The 12,979-nt window shown below is 34.7% G+C and overlaps 1 protein-coding gene across 1 annotated transcript in view; it reads left to right on the top strand.

Annotated features, from left to right (window-relative positions):
- SEMA3A (semaphorin 3A) overlaps positions 1-12,979 on the top strand; it is a 556,686-nt gene that overhangs the window by 435,668 nt on the left and 108,039 nt on the right. The gene's annotated exons all lie outside the window — the stretch shown is intronic.

The raw sequence follows: 12,979 nt of genomic DNA, 5'->3' as shown, positions 1-12,979 counted from the left end.
GAAAGAGATGGGAATACCAGACCACCTGACCTGCCTCTTGAGAAACCTATATGCAGGTCAGGAAGCAAGTTAGAACTGGACATGGAACAACAGACTGGTTCCAAATAGGAAAAGGAGTATGTCAAGGCTGTATATTGTCTCCCTGTTTATTTAACTTCTATGCAGAGTACATCATGAGAAACGTTGGGCTGGAAGAAGCACAAGCTGGAATCAAGATTGCCAGGAGAAATATTAATAACCTCAGATACGCAGACGACACCACCCTTATGGCAGAAAGTGAAGAGGAACTAAAGAGCCTCTTGATGAAAGTGAAAGAGGAGAGTGAAAAAGTTGGCTTAAAGTTCAACATTCAGAAAACGAAGATCATGGCATCTGGTCCCATCATTCCATGGGAATAGATGGGGAAACAGTGGAAACAGTGTCAGACTTTATTTTTGGGGGCTCCAAAATCACTGCAGATGGTGACTGCATCCATGAAATTAAAAGACCCTTACTCCTTGGAAGGAAAGTTATGACCAATCTAGATAGCATATTAAAAAGCAGAGACATTACTTTTCCAGCAAAGGTCCATCTAGTCAAGGCTATGGTCTTTCCAGTGGTCATGTATGGATGTGAGAGTTGGACTGTGAAGAAAGCTGAGTGCTGAAGAATTGATGCTTTTGAACTGTGGTGTTGGAGGAGACCCTTGAGAGTCCCTTGGACTGCAAGGAGATCCAGCCAGTCCATCCTAAAGGAGATCAGTCCTGGGTGTTCATTGGAAGGATTGATGCTGAAACTGAAACTCTAATACTTTGGCCACCTCATGCTAAGAGTTGACTCATTGGAATAGACCCTTATGCTGGGAGGGATTGAGGGCAGGAGGAGAAAGGGAGGACAGAGGATGAGATGGTTGGATGGCATCACTGACTCGATGGACATAAGTTTGGGTGAACTCAGGGAGTTGGTGATGGACAGGGAGGCTTGCCATGCTGCAGTTCATGGGGTCTCAAAGAGTCGGACACAACTGAGCAACTGAACTGACCTGAATTTTCCACAAACTTGGAAACAAAGTAATTTCATATATTTTTCTGCAAAGTTAGAATTATGTTAGTTTTCTCTACTTGTCTTTACTGTTTTAGAGTATAATGTGGGTCTATATTAAATACAGTGTTATATGTCATGGTCAATTCATTTAAGATTAATTCAGGACCTAACATATGCTTGAATTACAAGGAATACACAGTTGAATTAAGGGATATTATTATAATATACTTTATATATGATATGTATTCATAAAGTAACATGGTGTGCAAATCAAATACAAAAGAAGATTTTTATAATCCCTCCATTTATTACTGGTTCCAGAAATTGTTTAGCTGCCTCTTTTGTATCCTATGTGACCTAAGACAAGTCTTTTATTTCTCTTTGTTATTTCATTTACAGAATAACACTGTGTACTTCAAGGGATACTCTAATGTTAAAAAAGTAAATACCTACAAAGCATTTGGGAGAGTACACTTGGCTAATATTTGCTTAATACATTTTAGCTATTACATTATCACAGATAGTGAGTTATCAACATGCCATTATAGTAAAGATGTACCACTAATAGTGAATTTAGAATAATTAAAATTATAATGAACTAAATTTCTATATGGTTTATGAATGCTTCCCTGTATAAAATACACATATCTCATTGACTCCTTGAGGCAATTATGTGTGGTATTTCTATTTCATAGAAAAATGTTGACACATCAAAAGAGATTTAAAAAACTCATTTTTGAGCTTGCAATCAACATTTAGCACAATGTATTAGAGAATCTAGATTTTTACCACATACACCTTCAAAGTCAAATTGCAGAATAAAATGTGGGTTGCAGAAAGACCATATAATCTCTGGAGACTAATTTTAGAAGTAAAATTTCCACTTTACTAAAGCATTGCTTGAACAGACTGTAGAAACAGAAATCAATGATTTTAAAACATTTCTACTTATATTCAGTCTAGAGATGAACTTAGTAGATGTTATTTACCCTGATACTATCCTTCTCTCTGTTTGGATCCTTAGAATTCCTCAGGAACAGAAATTAAATTCAATAAAAAGTCTGTATAGATGTAACTAGAGATTGACCACATATCATGAATATTAAATGGAACTATATTTATATTTATATAATAAATATTTTTATTATTTAATTTGATAAATAGGATACTTTTGTCAAACAATTATCATATAACTGGCTCTATGGCTTTACTTGCTAAGAAAAACTTTAATTTCCAAGATGTATATTTGAAAAAGTATTGGAAATTATTCAATAATTACAGTTATTGACTCTAAATATTTTAGCATCAAATGACTGAATTTTGGATTCAGAACCGAATCTTGTAGACATTATACATCTAAAACTACTCCAAGAATTAATATTAAAAAGTATTAGTATACTCATTTCTAAAAATCCTTACAGATATGAAGCTTTTTCTTAAACTTATCTTTTACTGAGCTTCATTTTTCAATAATAGTCATTTACTTGCAACAAAGTTTTGTTTATTTAATTGTAGAGAAAAATAAAATTCTAACATATATGGCTAGGAAATCATAGTGAAATCAAAGACAGAACTAGTACAATCAGGGCAGAAAATTATACTTGCTTTATTCACATAACATTACTTTTAAAATTTCCCAGCACTCAGTGACAGATACCAGTGTTACATTTCTTTTGTATCTTCCCACAATGTATATTGTTAAATAACTCTTTCTGACAGGCTAATTTCTATGAAGTTTATTATTCATAATTGCTCTTATATTCTTTTGAAGAGCCAAGGACTCTTAATAGCTCTCAATTTTGAAATAACCATGGAAAATAGGAGATTTCATACAGGCCAGGAAACCAAGTTTGAATGATTGGAATAGCAGAGGGATTGGGGCTGAAGTTCAATAGCTGAATTTATAAAAATAAATGAATACCAAGTAACAGTATATAGAAAGTGAAAAAGAAAATGAGTTTTTAAAAGTCTGGATAATCCCTGTATTATGTTCAAGGACAGGGCCAAAAACCAACAGAAGCAGATGTCCATGTTCCGAGGGATAGGATGAAAGAATCACACCAAGTTAGAAACAGAAAGGTCTTTGATGAATAGCTGATTTAGAAGCTCTTAGCATGACTACATAAGGTCAGTAAACCCTAAAGATTGCTTACAAAATATATGTATGCTTAGCTTCAGTTTTCTGGAGCAAAGCATCCATAACCTTGCTAGAATATCAAAGGGAATTCTGATGCAACATAACTTAAGAAACATGAGCTACGAAGGAGCTAGGTGACTTGACATAGCAACACACAAAATTTAAAAAAAAATTCCTTTAAACTACTGTGATGTGTAAGAAGAGTTAATTTTCCCCTTCCCAGGTTATGAGGATAGGTTCTTTTTCTGTCACCAGGCTCATATATCCTAAATCATCTTACACATCACTGTCAGATTCATCATAATATTGCACTGCTTTGATGCTATTGTTCTCCAACTAAAATTTAGAGCAAATTGCTTATTCTGGCACAGAAAACTTTCCACAGTTTGATTCCAACTTTATATATCTACCTTATTTTTAATATATGTATAGAGTCTTCATTATATAAACTCAACTTTATGTTGCTTATCATGCAAATTTTGTCTATTTTGAGGGAATTTTGTTCATGATGTTTGTGTAGTTGGACTAATTTGCACTTGTACTTTACCCTGCCCTCTCTCTATAAGCTCCTTTTGCCCTCTGCACTAATAACCAATAGACATACAAACACACAAATGCATACTCTCAGATGCATTCACCTCCCACCAAAATATATTCTAAAGGACCCAATTAAAATTTTTCATTCTATACTCGAACATGAAATTACCTATCCCATTTTGAACTCCTCTGGTTTCCAGTTTCTACTATCTTAGGGTATGTCTCAGATATTTTTTTGCATAATATTTTCCTTAAGCCCGATTTTTAAATAGTGGTTAAAAACAAGGACTTGGAAAGAGACAGTTCTTTTATCATATTTTAATCCATCTCTATAACTTTGAGTATTATAAGAAAACACCCCTGTTTCTCATCTGTAAAATTGGCACAATAATAGGGTTGTTTGAAGATTATGTGAAAAAATATAGATGAAATTTAGGATATTATCAACACTTAGTATGTTTCCATGTTAAGTGAAATAACTACCAAATACTTACAAATACTGTAGTATCATATATAGGTAATATTTTTATTGTTATATCATTTTTCTGGTAATTTCTTGTATGCTAACTGAGTTAAATAATTAAACCTTTCACCTTCATATTCCAAACATAATCCTTACATAGTCACAGTTCAGTTTATATTTTTTGCACATATTAATATTATATGTTTTAGGAAGCATATAAATTATAAAGTTTTAAAAATAAACATAAAAGTGTAAATCTTAAGAAGAAATTATTTATTTTTATAAGTACAAAGTTATATTTAGCAAAAGCCCAAACAGCTTCTCTTGTTTGATGTTCTACTTGCCAGCATCTCAGAGATAGTTGGAGTAATTTCTGTTAATTAAGAAAAAAATCAGATAAAATAGTTATCCTGAAATTATGGAGGTATTACATTAATAAGAATGATTTTTGAAGTTCTGCAAAGAAATATTTGATGACTTTTCACCTGAAGCTGGTTCTACTGAGAGGAATAACTATTTATTAACAAGCTTAATATTAATAATAACTGAAGAATCACAAAGCCCAATGAAAATGAAGCAGAAACAGATCTAATTACAGTTTCAATTTCCATGCTTGTGATGGGTCTGTTAAGATTTTCTATTTCTTCCTGGTTCAGTTTTGGAAAGTTGTACTTTTCTAAGAATTTGTCCATTTCTTCCACATTGTCCATTTTATTGGCATATAATCGCTGATAGTAGTCTCTTATGATCCTGTGTATTTCTGTATTATCTGTTGTGATCTCTCCATTTTCATTTCTAATTTTATTGATTTGATTTTTCTCCCTTTGTTTCTTGATGAGTCTGGCTAATGGTTTGTCAATTTTATTTATCGTTTCAAAGAACCAGCTTTTGCCTTTTTGATTTTTGCTATGGTCTCTTTTGTTTCTTTTGCAATTATTTCTGCCCTAATTTTTAAGATTTCTTTCCTTCTACTAATCCTGAGGTTCTCCATTTCTTCCTTTTCTAGTTGCTTTAGGTGTAGAGTTAGGTTATTTATTTGACTTTTTTCTTGTTTCTTGAGGTATGCCTGTATTGCCATGAGCTTTCCCCTTAGCACTGCTTTTACAGTGTCCCACAGGTTTTGGGTGGTTGTGTTTTCATTTTCATTCATTTCTATGCATATTTTGATTTCTTTTTTGATTTCTTCTGTGATTTGTTGGTTATTCAGCAGTGTGTTGTTCAGCCTCCATATATTGGAATTTTTAATAGTTTTTCTCCTGTAATTGAGATCTAATCTTACTACATTGTGGTCAGAAAAGATTCTTGGAATTATTTCAATTTTTTTTGAATTTACCAAGGCTAGATTTATGGCCCGGGATGTGATCTATCCTGCAGAAGGTTCTGTGTGCGCTTGAGAAAAAGGTGAAATTCATTGTTTTGTGGTGAAATGTCCTATAGATATCAATTAGGTCTAACTGGTCTATTGTATCATTTAAAGTTTGTATTTCTTTGTTAATTTTCTGTTTAGTTGATCTGTCCATAGGTGTGAGTGGGATATTAAAGTCTCCTAGTATTATTATTGTTATTGTTAATTTCCACTTTCATATTTGTTAGCATTTGTCTAACATATTGCAGTGCTCCTATGTTGGGTGCATATATATTTATAATTGTTATATCTTCTTCTTGGATTGATCCTTTGATCATTATGTAGTGTCCTTCTTTGTCTCTTTTCACAGCCCTTGTTTTAAAGTCTATTTTATCTGATATGAGTATTGCTACTCCTGCTTTCTTTTGGTCTCTATTTGCATGGAAAATCTTTTCCAGCCCTTCACTTTCAGTCTGTATGTATCCCCTGTCCAGTGATGCAAGAATTCTTCAATATCCACAAATCAATCAATGTAATAACCACATTAACAAATTGAAAAATAAAAGCCATATGATTATCTCAATAGATGCAGAGAAAGCCTTTGACAAAATTCAACATCCATTTATGATAAAAACTCTCCAGAAAGCAGGAATAGAAGGAACAAACCTCAACATAATAAAAGCTATATATGACAAACCCACAGCAAACATTATCCTCAATGGTGAAGAATTGAAAGCATTTCCCCTAAAGTCAGGAGCAAGACAAGGGTGCCCCCTTTCACCACTACTATTCAACATAGTTTTGGAAGTTTTGGCCACAGCAATCAGAGCAGAAAAAGAAATGAATCCAAATTGGAAAAGAAGAAGTAAAACTCTCACTGTTTGCAGATGACATGATCCTCTACATAGAAAACCCTAAAGACTCCACCAGAAAATTACTAGAGCTAATCAATGAATATAATAAAGTTGCAGGATATAACATCAACACACAGAAATCCCTTGCATTCCTATATACTAATAATGAGAAAGTAGAAAAAGAAATTAAGGAAACAATTCCATTCATCATTGCAATGAAAACAATAAAATACTTAGGAATACATCTACCTAAAGAAACTGAAGACCTATATATAGAAAACTATAAAACACTGGTTAAAGAAATCAAACAGGACACTAATAGATGGAGAAATATACCAGGTTCATGGATTGGAAGACTCAATATAGTGAAAATGAGTATACTACCCAAAGCAATCTATAGATTCAGTGCAATCCCTATCAAGCTACCAGTGGTATTTTTCACAGAGCTAGAACAAATAATTTCACAATTTGTATGGAAATACTAAAAACCTCGAATAGCCAAAGCAATCTTGAGGAAGAAGAATGGAACTGGAGGAATCAACCTGCCTGACTTCAGGCTCTCCTACAAAGCCACAGTCATCAATACAGTATGGTACTGGCACAAAGACAGAAATATAGATCAATGGAACAAAATAGAAAGCCCAGAGATAAATCCACACACCTATGGACACCTTACCTTTGACAAAGGAGGCAAGAATATGCAATGGATTAAAGACAATCTCTTTAACAAGTGGTGCTGGGAAACTGGTCAACCATTTGTAAAAGAATGAAACTAGAACACTTTCTAACACCATATACAAAAATAAACTCAACATGGATTAAAGATCTAAACATAAGACCAGAAACTATAAAACTCCTAGAGGAGAACATAGGCAAACCACTCTCTGACATAAATCACAGCAGGATCCTCTATGACCCATCTCCCAGAATATTGGAAATAAAAGCAAAAATAAACAAATGGGACCTAATTAAACTTAAAAGCTTCTGCACAACAAAGGAAACTATAAGCAAGGTGAAAAGACAGCCTTCAGGATGGGAGAAAACAGTAGCAAATGAAGCTACTGACAAACAACTAATCTCAAAACTATACAAGCAACTCCTGCAGCTTAATTCCAGAAAAATAAATGACCCAATCAAAAAATGGGCCAAAGAACTAAATAGACATTTCTCCAAAGAAGACATACAGATGGCTAACAAACACGTGAAAAGATGCTCAACCACTCATTATCAGAGAAATGCAAATCAAAACCACAATGAGGTACTATTTCACACCAGTCAGAATGGCTGTGATCCAAAAGTCTACAAGCAATAAATGTTGGAGAGGCTGTGGAGAAAAGGGAACCCTCTTACAGTGTTGGTGGGAATGCAAACTAGTACAGCCACTATGGAGAACAGTGTGGAGATTCCTTAAAAAACTGGAAATGGAACTGCCCTCAGTTCAGTTCAGTTCAGTTGCTCAGTCGTGTCCAACTCTTTGCGGCCCCATGAATCACAGCACGCCAGGCCTCCCTGTCCATCACCAACTCCAGAGCTCACCCAAATCCATGTCCATTGAGTCGGTGATACCATCTAGCCATCTCATCCTCTGTCGTCCCCTTCTCCTCCTGCCCCCAATCCCTCCCAGCATCAGAGTCTTTTCCAATGAGTCAACTCTTCATATGAGGTGGCCATAGTACTGGAGTTTCAGCTTTAGCATCATTCCTTTCAAAGAAATCCCAGGGTTGATCTCCTTCAGAATGGACTGGTTGGATCTCCTTGCAGTCTAAGGGACTCTCAAGAGTCTTCTCCAACACCACAGTCCAAAAGCATCAGTTCTTTGGCACTCAGCCTTCTTCACAGTCCAACTCTCACATCCATACATGACTCCTGGAAAAACCTTAGCTTTGACTAGACAGACCTTAGTCGGCAAAGTAATGTCTCTGCTTTTGAATATGCTATCTAGGTTGGTCATAACTTTTCTTCCAAGGAGTAAACGTCTTTTAATTTCATGGCTGCAGTCACAATCTGCAGTGATTCTGGAGCCCAAAAAAATAAAGTCTGACTCCTACTGCTTCCACTGTATCCCCATCTATTTCCCATGAAGTGATGGGACCAGATGCCATGATCTTCGTTTTCTGAATGTTGAACTTTAGGCCAACTTTTTCACTCTCTTCTTTCAGTTTCATCAAGTGGCTTTTTAGCTCCTCTTCACTTTCTGTCATAAGGATGGTGTCTCTGCATATCTGAGGTTATTGATATTTTCTTTTTCTGGAGACCCTCTAATTTTCAGTTCTACTCTTTGCTGCTAGTAGGATGTTGTCCAGTAGAACCTCTATGACAGTGGAAATGTTTGGATATGCAGTATTGGATTCAGAAGTCTCATGTGACTGTTGAACACTTAAACTGTAGCTATAGCAATTGAAAAATAGGATTATTTATTTTCATTAAACTAAATTGCTATATGTAGAGCTCATGGCTATTAGAATTGCACAACAAAGACCTAGAGTCACCTTTTTAAGAGAAGTAAATTCCAAATGAATTTTAGCCACGAATGGATCTCGTTCAGTAAAATACAGTATGCCACAATGTTTCTTGTGAAATCCTATTATGTCCCTTCATTGCTGAAGCCAGTAGTTTTACCCAGTATTGTTATTGCCTATGTACTATTGTTAAATAGGCTATACACAAAGGAAATTAACAAATTACATCTCCAGGAAGCTCTGAAGACTTTTCCCCTAAAGTAACTTTTGAATTTAGTCTTAAAGGAAAGGAAGTTCCCGCTGATTTTGAGGAAGGGTGAGCTAGGGGTAGTTTAGACAGAAATAAGAAAAAAATTGGTGCAACAAGGGAATACCTGATAATTCATTATAACTGGCAAACAAAGTATCTTTGTAAAAAGCAGGAAAGGTGATTGAGCATTTTGAAAAAAAAGTAGAATAACTGATGTTTTAAAATAATTTTAAAACGATGCCCAAATATTGGGTTTAAATTTATATAGCTTCATACCCAAAATGGTTATTCAATCACATATACCATTATTTTCTTTTCATTTCTTTTCCTTTTTACAAGCATCATTTATGTTTTAATCATTAACTAAAGCAACTAAAATTGCAGCTTTGTTACTTAAATTTATTACTTGGACAAGATTGAGATTTTGGGAATTTATTGCCATGATGTCACCAATGGTTTATAATTTATAAGACTTTGCATTAGACATTAGCACAGTTATTATTTCCTCTAATGCCTTACCTCACCACAGTCTTAATAACATTCAGGAAATCCAAAAGACAAAGGGGAAAGAGTGGACTTGAAAGCTAAAAATAGTTGCTGAAAACTGATGCAATCATGTAATAAAATATGGTACAATAACATATGATATATTCATAGTATCTGCTAAAGCAATTAGAATCCATGCAGCTAGATTTCTGTTCGTGTATTACTAAAAATTAAAACTATTTCAGCCCAAGTTAGACATATAAGCTATTCAGTTTTAATTGCATACAGTGGTCGTAAGAGTTCTGGTCTTATTACTTGCATATGTGATCTATTTAACACTCTTTAAAATAGAGAATCATTGAATAGCAATCAGGTTTCAAAAAGCCTGCCAAGTACAGCCAGACAGTTGTCTGTGTGTTTTGCTACATATGACAACATAGAATGTACAGTTATATTAACAAAGGCTTCTTTTCCAAGGAGTCAATATTTTCACACATATACTAGGTCTCGCTCATAAGATAACAGAAACAGCAGTATTGGTGTCTCTCAATATTAATCACATTAAGTTTATCAGATATATTAAAAGACTAGTCTTTTTTTAATTGAGAAGTTTTATACATATTATATTTAATGCTTTTTTTTGTCTAAAAGCTTTTGAATGGACTTTGGTCTAGCTATAGGAAAAAATAATTTTCAGTGCATTTTGGGAGTCCAAAGTATTAACATATTTTTAAACACAGGTCTAATTTCCACTGATGAAAATATAGGCAGACGTTTCCACTGTAGCATGAAAGATATTAATGACTATAGGAAAGAATGATTTTATTTTGGTAACTACAAACAATGAAAACAATAAATTAATAAATATTTTTCAGGCATTCTAAGTGTTTTATATACATTGTTACAGTAAATATTCATAATCAACCCTATGAGATTTTCCTATTCTCCTTATAAAAGGAATCTGAATTTCAGAATGGTTTAGGGGTTGCCTGAGACCCAGATAATAAAAGGCATGGCCAGGGATAATATCTGATTTCAACAGCCTTAGACATCATTACTTGGAAAAGGAAATGGCAACCCACTCCAGTATTCTTGCCTGGAGAATCCCCATGAACAGAGGTGGCTGGCAGGCTACAGTCCATGGGGTGGCAAAGAGTCGCACACGACTGAGTGACTATGCAGACTTCATTATTATGTATAACAGGTATGGATTTTACACCACAAATATTTGTATATAAGAAATATATTTTACTTTACTACTCAGAAATCAAATTTTAATTATTCCAAGGCTTCATATCGCTAGGCTGGAAAAGAAATTCAGTGTTACTCTTCAGTAAAATCATATAAAAATATAGAATAATTACATGGTAGAAACACAGAAATTTGGGGAGGAGTTCCATTTAAAGGAAGAAGGAAGGAAAGGAAAAGGGAGCTGGCTTTGAACACATTACCTGATACCATGGCAAAATATAGTTTTCCTCTCTTAAACCATAACTGACATACTTAACCCTTCTTCCTATGAAGTCTAATCCTTTACCTTGTAAATCAAATGTTAAATACGAGGCTGCAAGTACTTCTCATATACCTTGGCATTGTCCTATTATCTTGGACACATGACCCCAGTCATCAAGTATCTCATATTTTGAGGGATAGCTCCTCTATCATAGTCAGTATAATAAATGTCTTATGAGGATAAGAAATTTATATGTATATTTATAACAATATTTTAGTCACACTGTCACTTCCACCTGCTGCTTCCTCTAACCTTTGAGGATTAGTAACACAGACAGATTTTAATATTTTCTATCATTGTGGCAGTAGAGTATATATCAGTTACTGAGTATATTTCTTTTGTATTGTTTCCTAATTTTTATCAAAATGAAGCTAAATATTTGTTAAACTTCTATGCTTTTTCTTAGTGTGTTGCAAGAAATTTCATACCATAATTTTAATATTCAATTGCCTGTGACATATGTGTTTTTGTAAATAAGTTTATAATTTGGTGACAAAGTAACAGTTTAGATAATATTTCTTTTAAGTTCTGCTGGGAAATTTTGCCCACAATGGTAAAAACTTATATTAAATTTTTATGTTTTTGTTGTTTTAATATGAGCAATATTAATAGAATAAGAATAAATTATGCCTTTTTATTTTGCTGCTTTAAAAATAATTTATTCCAGTTCTTTAATCATCACAATAAACATTTGAGATTAAATATCCTTATCAACATTAACTTTTAGAAACCTAAGGTTCAGAGATATTGGTTGACCATCAAAGAACAAGAGCTCACCTCATTGGCCCAACTGGGCCTGACTCCTAACTCAGTGCCATTCCTACTGTGTGTATGCATGCATACTCAGTTGCTCAGTTGTATCTGACTCTTTGTGACTCCATGGACTGTATATAGCCTGGCAGGCTCCTCTGTCTGTGAGATTTCTCAGGCAAGAATACTGGAGTGGGTTGCCATTTCCTTCCACAACTTAATGCAGTTCTGAGAAACCCCATAAAATTTTCACATTGCAAAATTAAGAACTTAGCTAAAGAACCAACCAGTGGGCTTCCCTAGTGGCTCAATGGTGTAGAATCCACCTGCCGAGACAGGAGACGAGTTCAATTCCTGGGTCAGGAAGATCCCCTGGAGAAGAAAATGGCAACCCATTCTTGGCTGGGGGAACCCATGTACAGAGGAAACTGGCAGACTACAGTCCATGGGGCTGCAGAAGAGTCAGATGTGACTTAGTGACTAAACAACAAGGGACAGTCACTGCTAGGGGAGAGCTATTTGTCAAGTACAGGCCAATGTAAGGAATGCATCGTGAAGTCGTGAAGTCGCTCAGTCGTGTCTGACTTTTTGTGATCCCATGGACTGTAGTCTACCAGGTTTCTCTGTCCGTGGGATTCTCCAGGCAAGAGTACTGGAGTGGGGTGCCATTTCCTTCTCCAGGGGATCTTCCTGACCCAGGGATCGAACCCAGGTCTCCTGCATTGCAGGCAGAGGCTTTACCCACTGAGCCACCAGGGAAGCCCAAGGAATGCATAGATATGGTAATTCTCACACTTACAGTCATAGAAATGGAGAATACTTTTGGCTTACTTTTTCTCTCTTCTTCCCTAATTCAAATGAGTTTTAAGAGTCATAATTTGAAACTCTGCCATTAGCTCCATCAGAAATATTAAATGTTAAATAAAGTGATGTGTATTGGCTATAAAATGAACACCACTTATTATTCTAAGAATATAGAAAATGCTTTTATGTGAACAGTAGAGAAATTGCCAAAAAAGCTATCTTATTTCAGCCTGTAGACAAGTTAATGTGCTACTGGAAAATGCATACATATTCTGACCTAATTAATTTCCAGAGCATTTATTTGCTTCTGAAAAGAGCGCTCAGAAAACCCCCCAGTTAATTCCACTGTCATACAGAA

This window comes from Capra hircus, chromosome 4 (assembly GCF_001704415.2).
Source record: "Capra hircus breed San Clemente chromosome 4, ASM170441v1, whole genome shotgun sequence".
NCBI lineage: Eukaryota > Metazoa > Chordata > Mammalia > Artiodactyla > Bovidae > Capra > Capra hircus.
This window is presented reverse-complemented; position numbering and strand designations above follow the sequence as displayed.